This window comes from Cupressus sempervirens, chromosome 2 (genome assembly GCF_028749045.1).
Source record: "Cupressus sempervirens isolate cs-2001-9-10 chromosome 2, ASM2874904v1, whole genome shotgun sequence".
Taxonomy (NCBI): domain Eukaryota; kingdom Viridiplantae; phylum Streptophyta; class Pinopsida; order Cupressales; family Cupressaceae; genus Cupressus; species Cupressus sempervirens.
Window position 1 is genome coordinate 688832168 of NC_143119.1, and position 19943 is coordinate 688852110.

Here is a 19943-nt window from a genome sequence, read left to right on the forward strand (position 1 = left end):
ATTTTTGATTTGAAACTCTTGTCAATGAATGAAAACAAGGTTTCATTGCCACTCATGTGGTTGCTACATCCACTTTCGAGGTACCAAACCTCAGGGCTTTCTTTTTCACCAACATTACACATGTTGAAGGCAACAACATTGGGTCCACTTCCCATGTTGACATCAGACACATTTGCTTGTCCTGACTGATCATTTTTCTTCTTCCAACATTCATTTGCATAATGCCCATATTTATGATAGTGGTAGCATTCTACATTACTCTTATTTGAGTTGTATTTTTTCTTACCTCCTCTTGAAGTATTTTGAGAGCTACTTGCTCCATCTGCTCTTCCTGAGCTTTCTGCTGCAGCATTTCTTTGTCCTCCATTACCTCGGCCTCTACCTCTGAAGTTTCTGCCTGACCCATTTCTTCCTCTCGCCCTTCCTCTTGTATTTGTCTGAGCCTTGAATGCTTTCTCTTGAGAAGAAGAAGATGTAGATCTATTGATCCTATGCTGATGTGTTTGAAGAGAACCCATGAACTCATCCATTGTCAAAACAATGAGGTTTTTTCCTCTTCTATGGTTATGACCAAATTGTCATATTTATGAGGTAAACTCTTCAATATCTTTTCCACTATCCTCTGCTCTTGAGAGTCTTCTCCATTTGACATCAGTTGGTTAATCACATTGGAGGTCCTTGAACTAAAGTTTGCAACTGATTCATTTTCTTTCATTTGAAGGTTCTCAAACTCCCTCCTTATGTTCTGTAGCTTTATAGTAGAAACTTTATCAGTCCTCTTGAAGTTCGTCTCAAGGCTATCCCAAGCTTTCTTTGCATAATTTGCTGCTGCAATCTTTGGAAAAATTGTCTCTGTCATTGCTACTTCAATAAGACTTAATGCCTTTGCATCTTTCCTCCTTGACTCTTTCAAATGAGTCTTCTGTGCATTTGTTAGAGTAGCATACTGAGTTGGGTCTATTACATCATTGAATCTATTGACCAAAAACTCCCACAAATCATTTGCAACCATTATGGTCTTCATCTTCTTTGCCCATGTATCATAATTTTTCCCATTAAAGAATGGTGGCTGCTGCCATATCTTTCTTGCATCTGTTGCCATGTCAAATATCCCAAGAAAAACAAATGCCCTAACTCACTATGGATGTGGGGCCTCAAAGCTCTAATACCATGTGAGAAATACAAATTAAATTTAACTCACAACTCAACTCTAAACCTAAAAATTTTACTCAGCACTCACAATTGCCGAGTGCCAGTTTTGCTCGGCACGTGAATGTGCCAAGTGGAAATTTTCTCAGCACCAATAGATGTCGAGTGACAGGCAATAGGTGCCAAGTGAGCTCGGCACAATGAGGAGCTCGACACTTGAAAAAAAAATGCTCAGCACAAGAAGAGCTCAGAACACACAGAGGAAATACTCGACACCAATGGATGTCGAGTTTTCTTTTTCAAACTTAAAAATTATAACTTAGGAAATATTTTAACGTGAATGCTTTCACCATTAAAACTTGAAAGCCAAAGCTTTAACCTTTTAACCAAACTTTTCAAATGCAATGAATAGAAGATGAAGAACAATAGATTAAGTATGCTGCTTTCTTTCTATTCAATCTTTCATTAAACTATTACAAAATCTGGGAGCATTCGACTTCAACCAGAAAACCCTAAAATAACCCTAAACTAATAATACTTCAAACTTCAATAAAATTTTAAACCTACAACTCTAATGGCTGTATACAATGGTGCCTGGAGAAATCACTGCTTCAACAGGACAAATCCAAAGAACAACAAACTTACTGAGTGAGGAGGGGAAACACGTGCAACTGCAGGCACAAACTTCTTTCCTTCTTCCTTCTCTACTCAGCTCTACAACTTCTCTCTGATCTACTTGATCTGCAAACTCTACTGAATGAATGAATAATATTCCTTTTGTCATATTCCAATTTTCCTCATCTTTTCAGAATTTGAAAAAACTTCACCCATCACATTTATGTTTCTATCTGTTCTGCTGGTCGTCAAGTGGTAGGTGGGCATTTGGTTCTAGGGAGAAACAACCATCTGCATTTAATATTCCAACACAAACCAGGCTAAAGAAAATATTCCCTCACACACCAGGAGTCATCCTGCATATTCACTTTCACGCATACCACCACTTGGGGTTTCATTACTACTCCTTCAACTGCATTAATGCAACTCCTATATTTCTTACTACTATCATCCAATAGAGCTTCTTCCTTAACTGCCCATAAATTCTCTGGATTCTCTTCAGGAAAAACTGAGACATAACCTCTTTCAAAACTAGTCATCTCAATTGTCACTTCCTTGTTAGTAATAGGTAAAGTGTGTTGGGAATTAGGACCTGCCGAAGGAGTCAAATTTGTGCTCCCAGTTGGCTGTCTTAGAATAGAACCAATATATGGGGGTGCATGATTAAAGGTGTGATGACAGTCAAGCAAAAAAACTTGATCACCGTGGCTTGCCTTACAAGAGTTGACATCCCCATGTGACTCAGAAAAACCTTGATCTGGCCCTTGGCCCTTCGAACCCTTTTCACAAACTTTTCCCTCTCTTTGTCAAGAGAAGAATATGTTGGAAGCCCAAACACCTCAATTTTATTCTGGTATGATGGAGAATAATTCACCATCTCTAAGGCCTCCACAGTGCTACTGCTAGACAACTCATCATCGTTCCTCATTTCACTTTCAAAACTAATAACATTATTTATGTCATTTGATTTCTTAAATGATTGTTTAATCACCTCTTTATCTTGAGGCTTTCTCTGACACTTCTTTTCTAGGGAATGGCTTTTGGCTGAAGGATTCTCAAATTTCTTGATTAGCGAGGACATAGCTCTAACATTTGATTTTTTGGATTACAGACTGATAACCGAACTTGATGAGGTAGCCTCTTTTTCATATGCCCAAATCTTGGCATCACATGCTTCAATTACATCTTTGTCAAGTTCATCTTCATCTGCTACCAATTCTTCATTCCTTGCTCCTTGTTTGCAAATTTCACCCCCCTCAACTGGGGAGGAAAACTCCATAGTAGACACATTCACTGAACCTTCTTTGTTCTTCAACGAAGTCACTTCCGTCGTGGGGACAATAAGTTTGTAACTCATCCCACAAGGCCATCTCTTCTTGTTGAGAGTATATCTCATAGCTGCTTCGATACTAGAGAAAGGAATAAGTCTACCATCCTCTTCTTCTTCATCCTAATCTTCCTTTTCTTTAGGTGAATCCTCCTCATTTTTCCAGCTATCCCATCAGTGTACATGGCATTTTTTTACAACTTTCAGATACACAACATGTCTTTCTAAATCACCAAGAAATTTATCGATGATAGAATCGATCTCATTTTCTTCCATCTTTGCTCAACCTAACCTCAGCTCTAATACCAATTGTAAATATAATAACAAGCAAAGAAATTGAATCAAAGAAGATGAAATACAAAATAACACAAATTTATCATGGTTCGGCAAAACTTGCCTATGTCCACACTCAGGAATTACTTGTATTAATTAATCAATATATTACATGGGCTGCACACAGTCATTATATAGAATTCTACGAATACGAAGAGTCAAGAGGGAGAAGGAATAGTCGTGACTGTTGGACTTCATATCCCAACAGAGATTCTGATAGAAAATTACAATTAAGATTTGAACGTAAAAAAAAATTAAAATAATTCTAATAAAACTATAACACATCAACTTTATTTGTTACTTTTTTTCCTTCTTACAAAATAATAGATTTTTTAAAATAAAAATTATGTTTTAATTATATTGAATATTGATTATTACATCTTGATTAACTTTAATGTTTATTTTGTGTTACATTTAATTATATATTGTAAGCAACATTTCCTACTGCTACCAAGCCTGTCATTTTCCTCCAACTCAATAGCAATGGCCCGCCGTCTATAGTGAATCTTTGGCAAAGCCAAATGGAGACCCTTCCCGATCTTCATATTAATTAGAGACTCCAAACTTTATACATTTATTCTTGTTGATCGAATGGAGATGTGGGATGGCAACTGATAATATTTATAATTTTTATTGCCGATAGGATTTCACTTGGGCAAGAGCCCATTGGAATTTCCTCACGTTGTAGCTTCCAAACGGGAACTTTGCCATCAAAATGTTTGTTTCTGATCATTCATCTTCAGTTCTGGCAAATGCTCCTAACTCACAACATCCAGACACTCAATGAAAGGCATGTCTTACACGTTTGTTGTTAGTTGTCTCCAGCACTGCTTTACAGAATCTCAGGCATTCTTCAATGCTACCTGGAAATCTGTCTTAGTACCCATGTTGGATTTCCTCAGGTGAACAGACTCCTACTTGATGATTAATGTTTACCCCTATTACATTTACATGGAAGGGAATGGAGTTGAGGGTTTGGACTATGCCCTGTTTAGACCCTTGCCTCCTAACAAGGGGGCGGTGGACTCCAACACTACACTTCACTACACCAATTTCTTTGACACCATGGTGGATTCTTCCTTCTTTGCATTGGTTGACTTGAACTTTGTCAACATTCCCTTGGTTGTGGGGGAGACTGGATGGCCCTCCAGGGGTGACCCTAATGAACCTACTACCACCGTTGACAATGCAAACACTTACAACAACAATCTTGTCTGCCATGTCCTCAACAACACTGGAACTCTCAGGCATCCTGGCATCCCTATCAAACTCTTCAATAAAGATGAGAAACCTAGTGCCACCTCAGAGAAAAACTGGGGGATGTTCGATCCTGAGAATTTCTCCCCAGTTTATACCATGCATCAAACAGGTGCGGTGCTTGCCAATGATACTAGTAATTGGATCTACTCCATAGCCATGGATGGGGTGGACTCAAAGCTTCTTCAAGTTGCATTGGATTGGGCATGTGGTCAAGGCCAAGCTGATTGCACGGCTATCAACTAGGATCAGCCTTGCTATGATCCTAATACTGTTTCGACCACGCTTCTTATGCATTTGATGCCTACTGCCAGAAAATGGATAGGGCATTTGGATCTTGTGACTTCAAAGGAATGGCTACAATAACTACAATGGATCCAAGTAACTTTCTTTCTCTCTCACTCAAATTTCTTTTCTACTTCTTTTCTTATCACACATCCATCCATTGTATATTTTCAAGTGATAGCGTTCTTACAACACAACAAACTATGAAATATTAGAGCAGTCTATTGCAGTGAGTCTTGAGTAGATTATTGATGTTTATTCACTTCAATAATCTTTATAGGCTTTTTTGAAATACTATCATGGGTGACCTCTCTAGAAAGTCTAATCCAATCTGTCAGTTATGTGAAATCACCCAGATTCTATAAGTGTTAAGTTTATCATTCCTTCTAATAAGTAATAATTTGATCATGAAATATATGCAATTGAATCTTAATAACAATACCATCATTTGACTTATAAATTTTTTATTATCAAAATTTATCATTTTATGAATACCATAAATAATGATAGATGTTTACAATCTAACTTTTTATCGTTCTAGAGTTCTTCATTGAACATGATTTGTACACCTTGATAACAAGACTGCAAGTACAATTCTTTGAGCCATCTTGTTGAAATCATTTAGAGGCCTTGTTTTTGCTTTGTTTGAGTCGATACTATGTTGAGAGGCTCCATTTTAGAATAGGGGTGAAGGATGTTGGCAAATGTTCTGGAATGATGTCAATAAACCTGAACCCACTTTGTGCAATCCTGTAAAATGTATTCCATGAGACGACATATCTTGAGAGAACACTTTAAAATAGATTGCATGCATGAGTGTAGAAAGGTATATACCATTTTGTACTTTGACTACATTCATAAGAGTTGCATTAAATTGATTAATAAAGGAATCAGATTTTCTCAGACAATAGTTTTCATAACAGAAGTAGTGTTTCACTTGCAACCAGAGCTGAAATAAACTGAATAATTGTTGTCTTATTGCGGTAATTACCCAACAGAGGAATGAGCTATAGTTCTGATGGGTCAACTCGGACATAAAAAAAAGCTCCCAGTGGCTCAACTAAGCTCCATGCTGCCATGGAAAGTGACATATATAAGGTGTTGATAGAATCAATATTTCAAGTCACAATCTTACTCAAAATAAAGATTATTTGTCCCTCAAATTTGAAGTTATTTACAACCAAAGCAACACAAAATCAATCTGCATATGAATCAACACCTAAGATAAATCAATCAATTGAAAAGTTGATTTCACTTTCATCTTTTCTGAGCAGCAGAAGCATTGTTATGCCAACTCAAACTCCATGCCAAGTAAACTGTTGGAAATTTAAATGTCAAACACCTACAGGTTGTCCTCGAGCCCCATGCCCATCTACCTTGTCAGTTTGCTTCCCGCATGCATCCATGCTCGACAGGCATTTATTTTTGGTAGGTAAGTTTGAAATTTGAACGTTGAGAGGGAAAGGAAGAATGTGACAAAAAGAAATGTTTCTACATTCATTCAGTAGAGTTTGCAGATCAAGCAGATCAGAGAGAAGTTGCAGAGCTGAGCAGAGAAGGAAGAAGGAAAGAAGTTTGTGCCTGCAGTTGCACATGCTTCCCCTGTTCATTTTGTAAGTTTGTCATTTGTAGATTCATCCTGTTGAAGTAGTGATTTCTCCAGGCACCATTGTATGCAGCCATTAGAGCTGCAAGTTTAAAAGTTTATTGAAGTTTGAAGTATTATCAATTTAGGGTTATTTTAGGGTTTTCTTGTTGAAGCCGAATGCAACCAGATTTTGTAATAGTTTAAATCTCAGTTAAATAGAAAAGAAAGTAGGCATACTTGAATCTATTGTTCTTCCTCTTCTATTCATTGCATTTGAGAAACTTGGTTGAAAGGTTAAAGCTCGGTTCTCTAATTTTAATTGTGAAAGCATTCACGTTAGATTGTTTCTAAGTTATAAATTTTATTAGTTGGAGCTGACCTTATTCAGCATCCATTGTCTTCTTTGAGTGCCAAGCTAACTTGGCATCTACTGCATTTTTCTTTGTGTGCCCAGCTCACTCGGCACCTATTGCTTGTCACTCGGCGCCCTCAAGTGCCAAGCAACCTGTCACTCGGCACCATCAAGTGCCGAGCAAAATTGGCACTCGACACCTTCATGTGCCGAGCATTTTTCAAGTGCCGAGTAAAGTTTTTTTGAGTTAGGGTTGTGAGTATTAAATTAATTTTTAATATATTTCTTACATGGTATCAGAGCTTTGAGGCCCCACATCCACAGTGAGTTAGGGCATTTTTTTCTTGGGATATTTGACATGGTAGGAGATGCAGGAAAGATATGGCAGCACCCACCATCATTTAATGGGCAAAATTATGATACATGAGCAAAGAAGATGAATACCATAATGGTTGCAAATGATTTGTGAGAGTTTGTAGTTAATGGATTCAATGATGTGACTGATCCAACTTAGTATGTTGCCCTCACAAATGCACAGAAGACTCATTTGAAGGAGTCAAGGAGGAAATATGCAAAGGCATTAAGTCTTATTGAAGCAGCAATGACAGAAATAGTATTTCTAAAGATTGCAGTAGCAAATTATGCAAAAGAAGCATGGGATATCCTTGAGACGAACTTCAAGTGAACTAATAAAGTTGGTATAGTAAAGCTATAGAACATAAGGAGGGAGTTTGAGAACCTTCAGATGAAGGAAAATGAATCAGTTGCAGACTTCAGTTCAAGAACCTCCAATGTGATTAACCAAATGAAGTCAAATGGAGAAGACTATCAAGAGAAGAGGATAGTGGAAAAGATATTGACGAGTTTACCTCATAAATATGACAATTTGGTCATGACCATAGAAGAGGCAAAAGACCTCACTATTTTGACAATGGATGAGTTGATGGGTACACTTCAAACCCATGAGCATAGGATCAACAGATCTACTTCTTCATCTTCCCAAGAGCAAGCATTCAAAGCTCAAACAAATCCAAGAGGAAGGGGCAGAGGAAAAAATGGCTCAGGTAGAAACTCAAGAGGTAGAGGCTAAAGAAATGGAAGACAAAGAAATGCTGCAACAGAAAGCTCAAGAAGAGCAGATGGAGCAAGTAGCTCACAAAATACTTCAAGAGGAGGTAAGAAAAATTACAACTCAAATAAGAGTAATGTAGAATGCTACTACTGTCATAAATATGGGCATTATGAAAATGAATGTTGGAAGAAGCAAAAAGATCAGCCAGGACAAGCAAATGTGGCTGACATGAATATGGGAAGTCAAAAAACTGCCTTGATCATGTGTAATGTTGGTGAAGAAGGAAGCTTTGAGGTTTTGTACCTCGATAGTGGATGTAGCAACCACATGAGTGGCAATGAAACCTTGTTTTCATTCATTGACAAGAGTTTCAAATCAAAAATTAAGATGGGTAACAATGGAACCCTACTAGTTGTGCGCAAAGGATCTATTATGGTCTGCACTAAGAAAGGTGAGAAGAAGGAAATAAAAAATAAGTATTTCGCCCCTGGTATTAAGCACAATTTGATGAGCATTGGTCAGGTCATTCAAAACGGATACAAAGTGGTGATGGAAAATGACAGGTGTGTCATTCATGAAAAAGATGGAAGCAAGAAATTACTTGTAGCAGTTCAAATGACAAAAAAAAAATGTTTCCCTTGAGGATAGAGACATGTTTCTCATCTCAAGTTTGTGCTACAACTCACACACAATCAGATCCAAGGAGTGTGATTGAAGACCCTTCACGGTTGTGGCATCTCAGGTATGGTCATCTCGGCTATGCTGGTTTAAATTTATTGTCAAATAAAAGAATGGTAGATGGTTTGCCACATGTAGGAAATTCTTGTGACAAGTGTGAGGCTTGTATTTTTGGTGAGCAACATAGGCTTCCCTTTAATTCTGGAAATTCTAAGAGGGCTAGATATCCATTAGAGTTAGTGCATACTGACCTAGTCGATCCTATGCAAGTTACTTCCATTGGGGGGAGTACTTATTTCATGACATTCATTGATGATTTCAGTCGTAGGACATGGGTGTATTTCTTAAAGAATAAATTTGAAGCATTTGATAAATTTGTAGAATTTAAAGCCTAGATTGGAAGAGAATGTGGACATTATATCAAGGTCCTAAGATCAGATAGAGGAGGGGAGTATACCTCCAATTCTTTTGTAAATTTTTGCAGGAAACATGGCATGAAGAAAGAGGTCACATCCAGCTATACACCACAGTAGAATGGAGTGGCTGAAAGAAAGAATAGGACCATTGTTGAAATGGCAAGGAGCATGATGAAAGAGAAAGGTCTCCCAACTAAATTTTGGGGAGAGGCTATGGTAACAGCAGTTTACCTAATTAATAGGTGTCCTACAAAGGTAGTCTGTGACAGAATTTTAATGGAAACATGGTCACGAAGAAGATGGACAGTTGAACACCTAAGGGTGTTTGGATGTGTTGCATATGCACATGTGCCTAAAGAGCAAAGGTAGAAATTTGATGAAAAAGGTGTGAAATGTATTTTCATAGGGTACAGCCCAAAATCTAAGGCATACATATTGTATGACCCATTGAACAACAAGATGACTCTTTCAAGAGATGTGAAATTTCTTGAAAATCAATCTTGGTATGGTTCAATTGATGAGTCATCGAGAACTTCAAGTAAAGTGCCAATTATGAGTGAAGAAGATGCTGATGAATAGCAAGAAGGAGCAAATAAAAGAAAAGATAAGAAGATTCAGACATTGTCAAGCTCCTCAAGGCATGACTGAGTGTCAGTGTCAAGTAACAGTGAAAATTGAGCTGGTCGACAATGCAACAGCAGTGAAGATTCTGATCCCACACTCTCCTCCCTGTTATCAAGAAAGACCAAGAGTCTTAGGGAGATATACCAAGATGAAAGGTATGAAGATTATGATGAGAGTGTTAATTTTGCATTATTTTCTCATAGTGATCCAATATATTTTGAAGAAGCAATCAAGGAGAAGAAATAGTGTAAGGCCATGGATGAGGAAATAGATGCTATAGAAAGGAATGAGACATGGGAGCTAACAGAATTGCCTCCCAAGAAGTAAGTGATTGGAGTGAAATGGGTCTATAAGATCAAATGCAATGCTGAAGGCAAGATTCATAGGCATAAGGCAAGGCTGGTAGTCAAGGGCTACAAACAACAATATGGTAGAGATTATGATGAGACCTATGCCCCTATTGCAAGAATAGAAACCGTGCGTACTGTCATAGCAATTGCAGCTCAACACAAATGGAAGGTATTTCAAATGGATGTGAAGTCCACCTTCCTAAATGGTGTATTGAAAGAAGAAGTGTATGTGGAGAAGCCGCTTGGTTATGAAGTTGTAGGTGAAGAGAACAAAGCATATACATTGAAGAGAGCTCTTTATGGGCTCAAGCAAGCTCCACGGGCATGGTACAATAAGATTGACTCATATTTGATGAGCAATGGCTTTAGAAAAAGCAATGGTGAGCCCATTCTTTACATCAAGTCAATAGATGGTAATGCATTGATTGTTGTCTTGTATGTTGATGACTTGATTTTTACTTGTAATGACAAGACTCTAATTGGTGAGTTTAAAGAGGCCGTGAAAAGTGAATTTGAAATGACAGACCTAGGTCTCTTGAAGTACTTTCTAGGCATAGAAGTAAAACAAATGCATGATGGCATATTCATCTCTCTAGAAAAATATGCAGGGAAGATCTTGGAGAGATTTAAAATGCAGAATAGTAAGGCAGCCCCCACACCAATAGCAGTAGGTCTGAAGTTGAGCAAGGAAGACTCTAGCAAAAGAGTAGATCCAACATTATACAAGAGTATGGTTGGAAGTTTAATGTATTTGACTACAACTCAACCAGACCTAATGCATGCAGTAAGTCTGATTCTTAGATTTATGGAAACCCCAAAGGATTCCCATTGGCAAGCAGGAAAAAGGATCCTAAGGTATGTGAAAGGTACCAAGGGATTTGGAATTTTCTATACTGCAAATGATGATTTCAAGTTGGTGGGATACACAGATAGTGATTGGGCTGGAAGTATAGATTATAGGAAGAGCACTTCCGGATACATGTTTCATATGGGATTGGGTGCAATTTCATGGGCATCCAAGAAGCAACCTATTGTTGCTCAATCTACAACAGAGGCTAAATACATAGCAAAAAATACAGTAGCATGTCAAGCTATTTGGTTAAGGAGGATCTTGATAGATTTGAAAGAAAAGCAAGAGGATGGAACCACAGTTTATTGTGACAACATCTCATCAATTGCATTGTTCAAGAATCCAGTCTTCCATGGGAGAAGCAAGCATTTTGAGATCAGATATCACTTTATCAAGGAGTTGGTGGAGAATGGGGATATCAAGATGAAATTTTGTGCAAGTCAGAGCAGCAGCTAGCAGATATTTTCACCAAGCCATTAGGCATTGAAACTTTTGAACACTTAAGAGAGAGTCTTGGTGTAGTTGATTTGGATCAGTTGTGATCCTTGCTTGTTTGGTTCAAGACAAAGGGGGAGTGTTGGAAATTTAAATGTCAAACGCCTGCAGGTTGTCCTCGAGCCCCATGCCCATCTACCTTGTCAGTTTGCTTCCCACAGGCATCCATGGTCAACAGGCATTTATTTTTGGTAGGTAAGTTTGAAATTTGAACGTTGAGAGGGAAAGGAAGAATGTGACAAAAAGGAATGTTTCTACATTCATTCAGCAGAGTTTGCAGATCAAGTAGATTAGAGAGAAGTTGCAGAGCTGAGCAGAGAAGGAAGAAGGAAAGAAATTTGTGCTTGCAGTTGCACGTGCTTCCCCTGTTCATTCTGTAAGTTTTTCATTGTTAGATTCATCCTGTTGAAGTAGTGATTTCTCCAGGCACCATTGTATGTAGTCATTAGAGCTGCAAGTTTAAAAGTTTATTGAAGTTTGAAGTATTATCAATTTAGAGTTATTTTAGGGTTTTCTGGTTGAAGCCGAATGCTCCCAAATTTTGTAATAGTTTAAATCTCAGTTGAATAGAAAAGAATGTAAGCATACTTGAATCTATTGTTCTTCCTCTTCTATTCATTGCATTTGAGAAACTTGGTTGAAAGATTAAAGCTTGGCTCTCTGATTTTAATTGTGAAAGTATTCATGTTAGATTATTTCTAAGTTATAAATTTTATTAGTTGGAGCCGACCTTACTCGGCATCCATTGTCTTCTTTGAGTGTCGAGCTAACTCGGCATCTACTACATTTTCCTTTGTGTGCCGAGCTCACTCGGCACCAGTTGCCTGTCACTCGGCACCCTCAAGTGCCGAGCAACCTGTCACTCGGCACCATCAAGTGCCGAGCAAAAGTGGCACTCGGCACCTTCATGTGCCGAGCATTTTTCAAGTGCCGAGTAAAGTTTTTTTAAGTTAGGGTTGTGAGTATTAAATTAATTTTTAATATATTTCTCACATTAACAACTTGCTAATTTATTAACTGACCTCAAATTCATATACCATTAGTCGTCAATCGACTATGGAATACCATTCCCCGTATGTGCATTCACAATGATGAATACTGGCAAATAATGCTAAATCTAGAACCATTTTGATCATTCTTAGACTACTCATGTGTTAAAAGGGTAGCATGCAAGTGTAGGCTACGTGGGGGCCGCTGATGAAGCTATTATCTTGGAGAGACAACGTCGCGGTATACTCGACAACATCTCTTCTTTTGAGGACAATGCAACAAGGTTAGTGCAACTTATGAACATAGAAAAGTTTAGAAATATGAAACAAGTACTCCGAGAAGATATTGATAATTACAAGAGCTGTAAGCCAAATTTCAGTAATAACACAGATTCTTAAATTTTGATTCTTCCAAAACAAACAAAATTATAGAAATAGAAACCCATTGGTGCACCAACTGTCAAAAGTTGACAAGTGAAAGTGATCCCCATTTTCGTAGCACTAACAAAAGCCATAAAGTTTGGCTGATGCTTGAGAGAGAAGCTTCGAGGGCTTCTTCATTTTTATACCGAATGGAACCTATATTGAAGACAAATCACTGCTCTTAGTTAGAAATTTAAATTTATTTTGGCTTTCAGAAGTGACACACTGTAATATAAGTTTCTTAATAGTAAAATATATTGAGCCTTTTATAAGCTTTATTACTAAAAAGATAATCTGATTTCAAAATATTGCTTAATGTTGATGGTTTGCACATTCATATATTACATATGTACAAGGATATTTATGTGGTCTTATTCCTCTGCAACATAGACTTGTCTATATGAGTATGAGAAATTTCTGAGATTCTTAAATGTTGATTGCATTGTCTAATGGAAAATATATTTTTATCAATTATTTATAATAATAATAGATGATTGAGTATTCCAAACAGAAAAAAAAATTTAGATTTATAATATACTAAAGGATGTAGAGCTTTGTGGTTGATCTTATAGGAGTTGTGATTTCTATAAAAAAGAGATAGGTCTTGGATAGGACAAAACATTTACTTAATATATTCAGTATGGCTCAAAACATCTATCATTGCCTTGTTTAGATATTTTTAAAATTTAATTTGTAATTGTGAGTAAAGTCTATATAGTAGTCTTTTACTGGTTTCTTGGTACTACAATACATGTACTAGCATTTTTTTACATTGGTTTAACAAGACAGTTACATGGATTTATAAGAATATAGCATAAATAATATTTTAAAAATTACTTTTTATCTCTAATAAATTTAAATAAGATTCATTCAATCCTCAACAACAAAACTTATCTTTATAAATCCTAACACTAACTTGAATGGTTAAATTTAGTCTATTTTATGTTTTCCAATTTTAATATTTGAAATTATTTATAACATTTTAGTCTATTTTATATTTTCCAATTTTAATATTTGAAATTATTTATAGCATTTTCCAATAAAATTTTAGGTACTCATAATTCATGTTTCAACTTAGAATACTCAACTTATTGTAACTTTTTTTCATGCCCTTGCTCTTAAGATACTACCACCAAAGAACGTCACCAAGAACGTAGTTCCTCAGACATTGCTTAAAACCTGCACTAAGTGTGTTGATAGTAGTTAAGAATGACACTATAGTAAGAGACTTGATCCGATTATTTTCACAAATAAGAAGCTTCTTATCTCAAGAATTGCATTTTTAGAATCATTTTCCATAAAACTATTCAACACTTTTAAGAATATTAGTTATATATATATATATATATATATATATATATATATATATATATATATATATATATATATAGTTTTTCAAGATAGAATTTGTTTGACATTATTAAATTATATAAAAAATAGTTATATAAAAAAAATATTGTTAGAAATATGAAATTTTTTTTCAATTTTGATTGTTATGAAATTTATAGTTTGAAAATAATTTAAATAAAAAATAATTTTTTTAAAAATAGATCAATATAGTCAAATTCTTGAACCTAAAACTTACATGAGAGGCTCACAAGGCTCTTGCTTAAAAGCTATATATAATTGATCTTTATTTTATTTTATAAATTTATTATTGTTCAATTTCAATTTTAACATACACAAGATGTAGAAGAAATTAAACCAAAAATATGGTAAGTTTTGAAATTTGCAATAAAACATGTCACCTGACCATGTCAAAAATAATAATAACAATAATAGCTTGTGCATGAAAAATAATAAAAAACTAATGGAAAAAAACCAAAAAAAATTGCAATAATAAAATATGTTTAAGAGGCTCCTAATTGAAGACCCAATCATGCATTGCATTGGTTAATTTTTATATATAGATTTTTAAAAATATATATTTATAGTAAAATAATTGAATTTTTTTCTCATAAAAATTTTGATAATAAAAAACTTTTGATGGATACAAATGTAAAATTGTCATATTTTATAATATGATCTATCATTTTTAAATGTGATGGTGACAACATTTATGAAATAAAATACAATATTATATTTTGGATTTTAGGGTATCACATTAGTTTATGTTTAAAATTTTGTATGAGGATTTAACCTAATAAAATATACTTTAAAATGCTAATAATATTAATTTTATAATCATTTATTTTGATAGATGATTATTATTATTTTATTTATTGTTACACCACCATAACTATTTTAATATGTTTTGAGATTTCCCTTTTTGCAAAAACTAAAATTATAAAACTTATTTATTATTAAATTAAAAAAATTAGGGTTTTTTCTATTTGTAAATTTTGAGGTTAGTTGTAGAATGAAATAAATTAAATGTCAAAAAAAATTCTCTATATTTTACAAATATTTGATAATCTATTTTCCATTTTCTTTTCAAATAATAAATTTGTCATGTCCCCATTTTAGCATATAATTTAAATAATAAATTAATATTTTATATAAATTAATATTAAAATAATAATATTTAATAAAGTAACATTAATAATGATATTAAAATAATAATATTTCATAAAGTAATATTACATTATAATCATATATACATATCGTATAATAATAATAATAATCTAATTATGATTAAGATATGTAGCAACGTACTTTATTAATAAAGTATTATAATTTAATAATATAATATAACTATTATATTGAAAAGACACAATTCATAGAATTGAAAAATATATATATAGAATGCAAATCTTGGTAAGAAGGCATCAAAGAGAATTTTTTTTTTAAAAAAGCATACAAATAAACAAAAAAAAAAGGTAAATAAATGAATGACCAGTCATTACAAGTGGTATCAGAGCATATTGATCGTGAAGATAATGACAAAGTCAAAGAAGCAGCTACCTTAGATAATAAACTTATTTGAGGTGAACTGGAAATGAAGAGTTCAAAGTGAAGACTATCTATCCAATACGTATTATCATTATAATGTGGTGGTAAACTATTTGAACGAACATTCAGTAAAAATATAACTGATAGAAGCAGCACTAAACTCAATGTGATGATATAGATACAGACAGAAAGAAGGAATGTTGGTTAGATAACTAATCAAGAATGATTTGGAAAAATTAAAATGGTTTTGATAGGAGATTATTTAGTAATATAAAAAATAATTGGGAAGTAGGTAGACCCTAATCCTCAAGAGATTGAGAGAAATATAAGCATAAAATATGGAATCATTCAAAATATCGAATTATACATCTAGCAATCCATACTGAGACAGAGAAAACAACAAAACAAATTGGGAGAATAGAGAGATTAGGAGAAAAAATCAAATAAAATGTTGAATATGAAGAGAATGGACTAATCTTCCTCCTGTGAGTGCCAGTTCTGGATGGTCTTGATAAAATAGTAACCTACGGTATTGGAATTTAATCTGAAATTATAAATTATTGACACAAACCACATACATCACGAAAATTGGAGCAATTTATTTGAAAAATGTGAGATAGATTGATAAAAGGGAGAGTAGCAATCAGAAGGATAAGAATTGGGGGAAAAAAAAAAGACCAAGATAAGCTTTTAACAATCAACAAATAGGAAGGGTTTTATGTGCAGCATTCTGTTTGTAGCCCATTAGGGCTCCTATTGAGCACTCCTCACAATACTCATACATAAGCTACAAGCTAAGTTAACATGTACCAGTCCAAGGCAGCAAACAAACCTTAAATCTTAGGCCTCAACCACACTAAGAATTACACTAGGCCATGTTCTACAGTTAAATGCTAAGAAGAAAATTTGAAATATCAATAAGATCAAGCAGAACATAACTATCCAAGAATCTGCAATACACACTGATTTGTAGCTCAAAAGAAGCCCTAATGCTTTATCCATAAAGGACTCGCAATTTATTTGATATCATATGCATGGGATCATTTTAAGACATCTGACGATGGGCAAATATGACAGTTGATGCTGGATAAGAAAATGTTGGAAAACTTAAACGTTGAAGAGCCAATAAGTTGTCCTCGAGCCCCATGCCCATCTACCTTGTCAGGTCACCGCAGGCATCCATGAATGGTAAGCATTTATTTTTGGTAGGTGAGATTTTGAATTTGGACATTGAGGGGGAAAGATATGACAAAAAGGAATGTTTATTCATTCATTCAGCAAGTTCAAGTAGATCAAGTAGATCAGAGTTTCAGTTTAGCAGAGCAAAGAAAAGGAAGAAGAAGAAAGTGGTCAGCAGATCCACTTGTTGCAGAGACAGAAAGAAGTATGTTCAGTGTCTCCAATTGCACGTGACTCCTCTATTCATTCTGTGAGTTGGTTGTTGTTTTGTTTTGTCCTGTTGACGCAGTGATTGCTTCAGGCACCTTTGTATGCAACCATTAGAGCTGCAAGTTTAAAAGTTTATTGAAGTTTGAAGTATTATCAGTTTAGAGTTATTTTAGGATTTTTTGGTTGAATCCGAATGCTCCCAGATTTTGTAATAGTTTAATGAAAGATTGAATAGAAGGCAAATAGGCATACTTGAATCTATCTTCCTCTTCTATTCATTGCATTTGACAAGTTTGTTTGAAAAGCTAAAGCTTTGGCCTTTCTGATTTTAATGGTGAAAGCATTCATGTTGAAATTCTCTAAGTTATAATATTTTAGTTGAAACATAACACTCGACACCTACTGCATTTTTGTGCTGAGCTCTTCAAATGCTGAGCATTTTGTTTGTGAGCTGAGCCCACTTGACATCCATTGGTATTGAGCTTTCTCCTTTGTGTGCTGAGTTTACTCAGCACCTGTTGCCTATCACTCAGCACATCAAGTGCCGAGCAATCTATCACTCGGCATCTTCTTGTGCCGAGAAAGTGCCAAACAAAATTGGCACTCAACACTTTCATGTGCCGAGCACTTTTTCAAGTGCCGAGTAAAGATTTTAGGTTTAGGGTTGCGAGTGTGAAATTAAATTTTAATATATTTCTCAAATGGTATCAGAGCTTTGAGGGCCCACATACATAGTGAGTTAGAGCATTTTTTTTCTTGGGATATTTGACATGGCAGGAGATGTAAGAAAGATATGGCAGCAGCCACCATCCTTTAATGGACAGAATTATGATACATGGGCAAATAAGATGAAGACCATAATGGTTGCAAATGATTTGTGGGATTTTGTAGTTAATGGATTCAATGATGTGATTGATCCAACTCAGTATGCTATCCTCACAAATGCACAAAAGACTCATTTGAAAGAGTCAAGGAGGAAAGATGTAAAGGCATTAAGTCTTATTGAAGCAGCAATGACATAGACTGTATTCCCAAAGATTGGATCAGCAAATTATGTAAATGAAGCATTGGATATCCTTGAGATGAACTTCAAGGGGACTGATAAAGTCCATATAGTAAAGCTACAAAATATAAGGAGGGAATTTGAGAACCTTCAGATGAAGGAAAATGAATCAATTGCAAACTTCAGTTCAAGGACCTCCAATGTGATTAACCAACTAAAATCAAATGGAGAAGACTATTAAGAGCAGAGGATAATGGAGAAGATATTGAGGAGTTTACCTCATAAATATGACAATTTCATCATGACCATAAAAGAGGCAAAAGACCTCACTGTTTTGACAATGGATGAGTTGATGGGTTCTCTTCAAACCCATGAGCATAGGATCAATAGATCTACATCTTCTACTTTCCAAGAGCAAGCATTCAAGGCTCAATCAAATCCAAGAGGAAAGGGGAGATGAAGAAATGGCTCAGGCAGAAACTCTAGAGGCAGAGGCCAAGGTAATGGAGGACAAAGAAATGCTGCAGTAGAAAGCTCAGGAAGAGAAGATGGAGCAAGTAGCTCACAAAATACTTCAAGAGGCGGTAAGAAAAACTACAACACAAATAAGATTAATGTAGAATGCTACTACTGTCATAAATATGGGCATTATGCAAATGAATGCTGGAAGAAGCAGAATGATCAGTGAGGACAAGAAAATGTGGCTGATGTGAACATGGGAAGTGGACCCAATGTTGCTGCCTTCATCATGTGTAATGTTGGTGAAGAAGGAAGCCCTAAGGTTTGGTACCTTGACAGTGGATGTAGCAACCACATGAGTGGCAATGAAACCTTGTTTTCATTCATTGACAAGAGTTTCAAATCAAAAATTAAGATGGGTAGTAATGGAACCCTACCAGTTGTGGGAAAAGGATCTATTATGGTCCGCATCAAAAAAGGTGAGAAGAAAGAAATACAAAATGTGTATTTCACCCCTGGTATGAAGCAAAATTTGATGAGCATTGGTCAGCTCATTCAAAATGGATACAAAGTGCTGATGAAAAATGACAGGTGTGTCATTCATGAAAATGATGGGAGCAAGAACTTACTTACAGCAGTTCAAATGACAAAGAACAGAATGTTTCCCTTGAGAATTGAGACATGTTTCTCATTTAAAGTTTATGATACACCTCACACACAATCAGCTCTAAGGAGTGTGATTGAAGACACCTCATGACTATGGCACCTTAGGTATGGTCATCTTGGCTATGCTGGTTTAAATTTGTTATCAAATAAAATAATGCTAGATGGTTTTCCATGTGTAGGAAATTCTTGTGACAAGTGTGAGGCTTGTATTTTGGGTAACCAACATAGACTTCCCTTTAATTCTAGAAATTCTAGGAGGGCTAGATATTAATTAGAGTTAGTGCATACTGACCTAGTCAGTCCTTTGCAAGTTACTTCCATTGGGGAGAGTACTTATTTCATGACATTCATTGATGATTTCAGTCATAGGACATGGGTGTATTTCTTAATGAATAAATTTGAAGCATTTGATAAATTTGTAGAATTTAAAGCCCAGGCTGAAAGAGAATGTGGACATTATATCAAAGTCTTAAGATCAGATAGAGGAGGGGAGTATACCTTGAATTCTTTTGTAAATTTTTGTAGGAAACATGACATAAAGAAAGAGCTCATAGCCAGCTATAAACCACAGCAGAATGGAGTGGCTGAAAGAAAGAAGAGGACCATTGTTGAAATAGCAAGGAGCATGATGAAAGAGAAAGGTCATCCAACTGAATTTTGGGGAGAAGTTATGGCAACAACAGTTTACCTAATTAATAGGTGTCCTAAAAAGGCAGTTTGTGATAAAATTC

At 35.2% G+C, this 19943-nt stretch overlaps 1 pseudogene; it reads left to right on the forward strand.

Moving 5' to 3' along the window:
- The first annotated feature begins 4216 nt into the window (after positions 1-4216).
- Positions 4217-12779, forward strand: LOC149575259 (glucan endo-1,3-beta-glucosidase 3 pseudogene; annotated as a pseudogene).
- The last annotated feature ends 7164 nt before the right edge of the window (positions 12780-19943 follow it).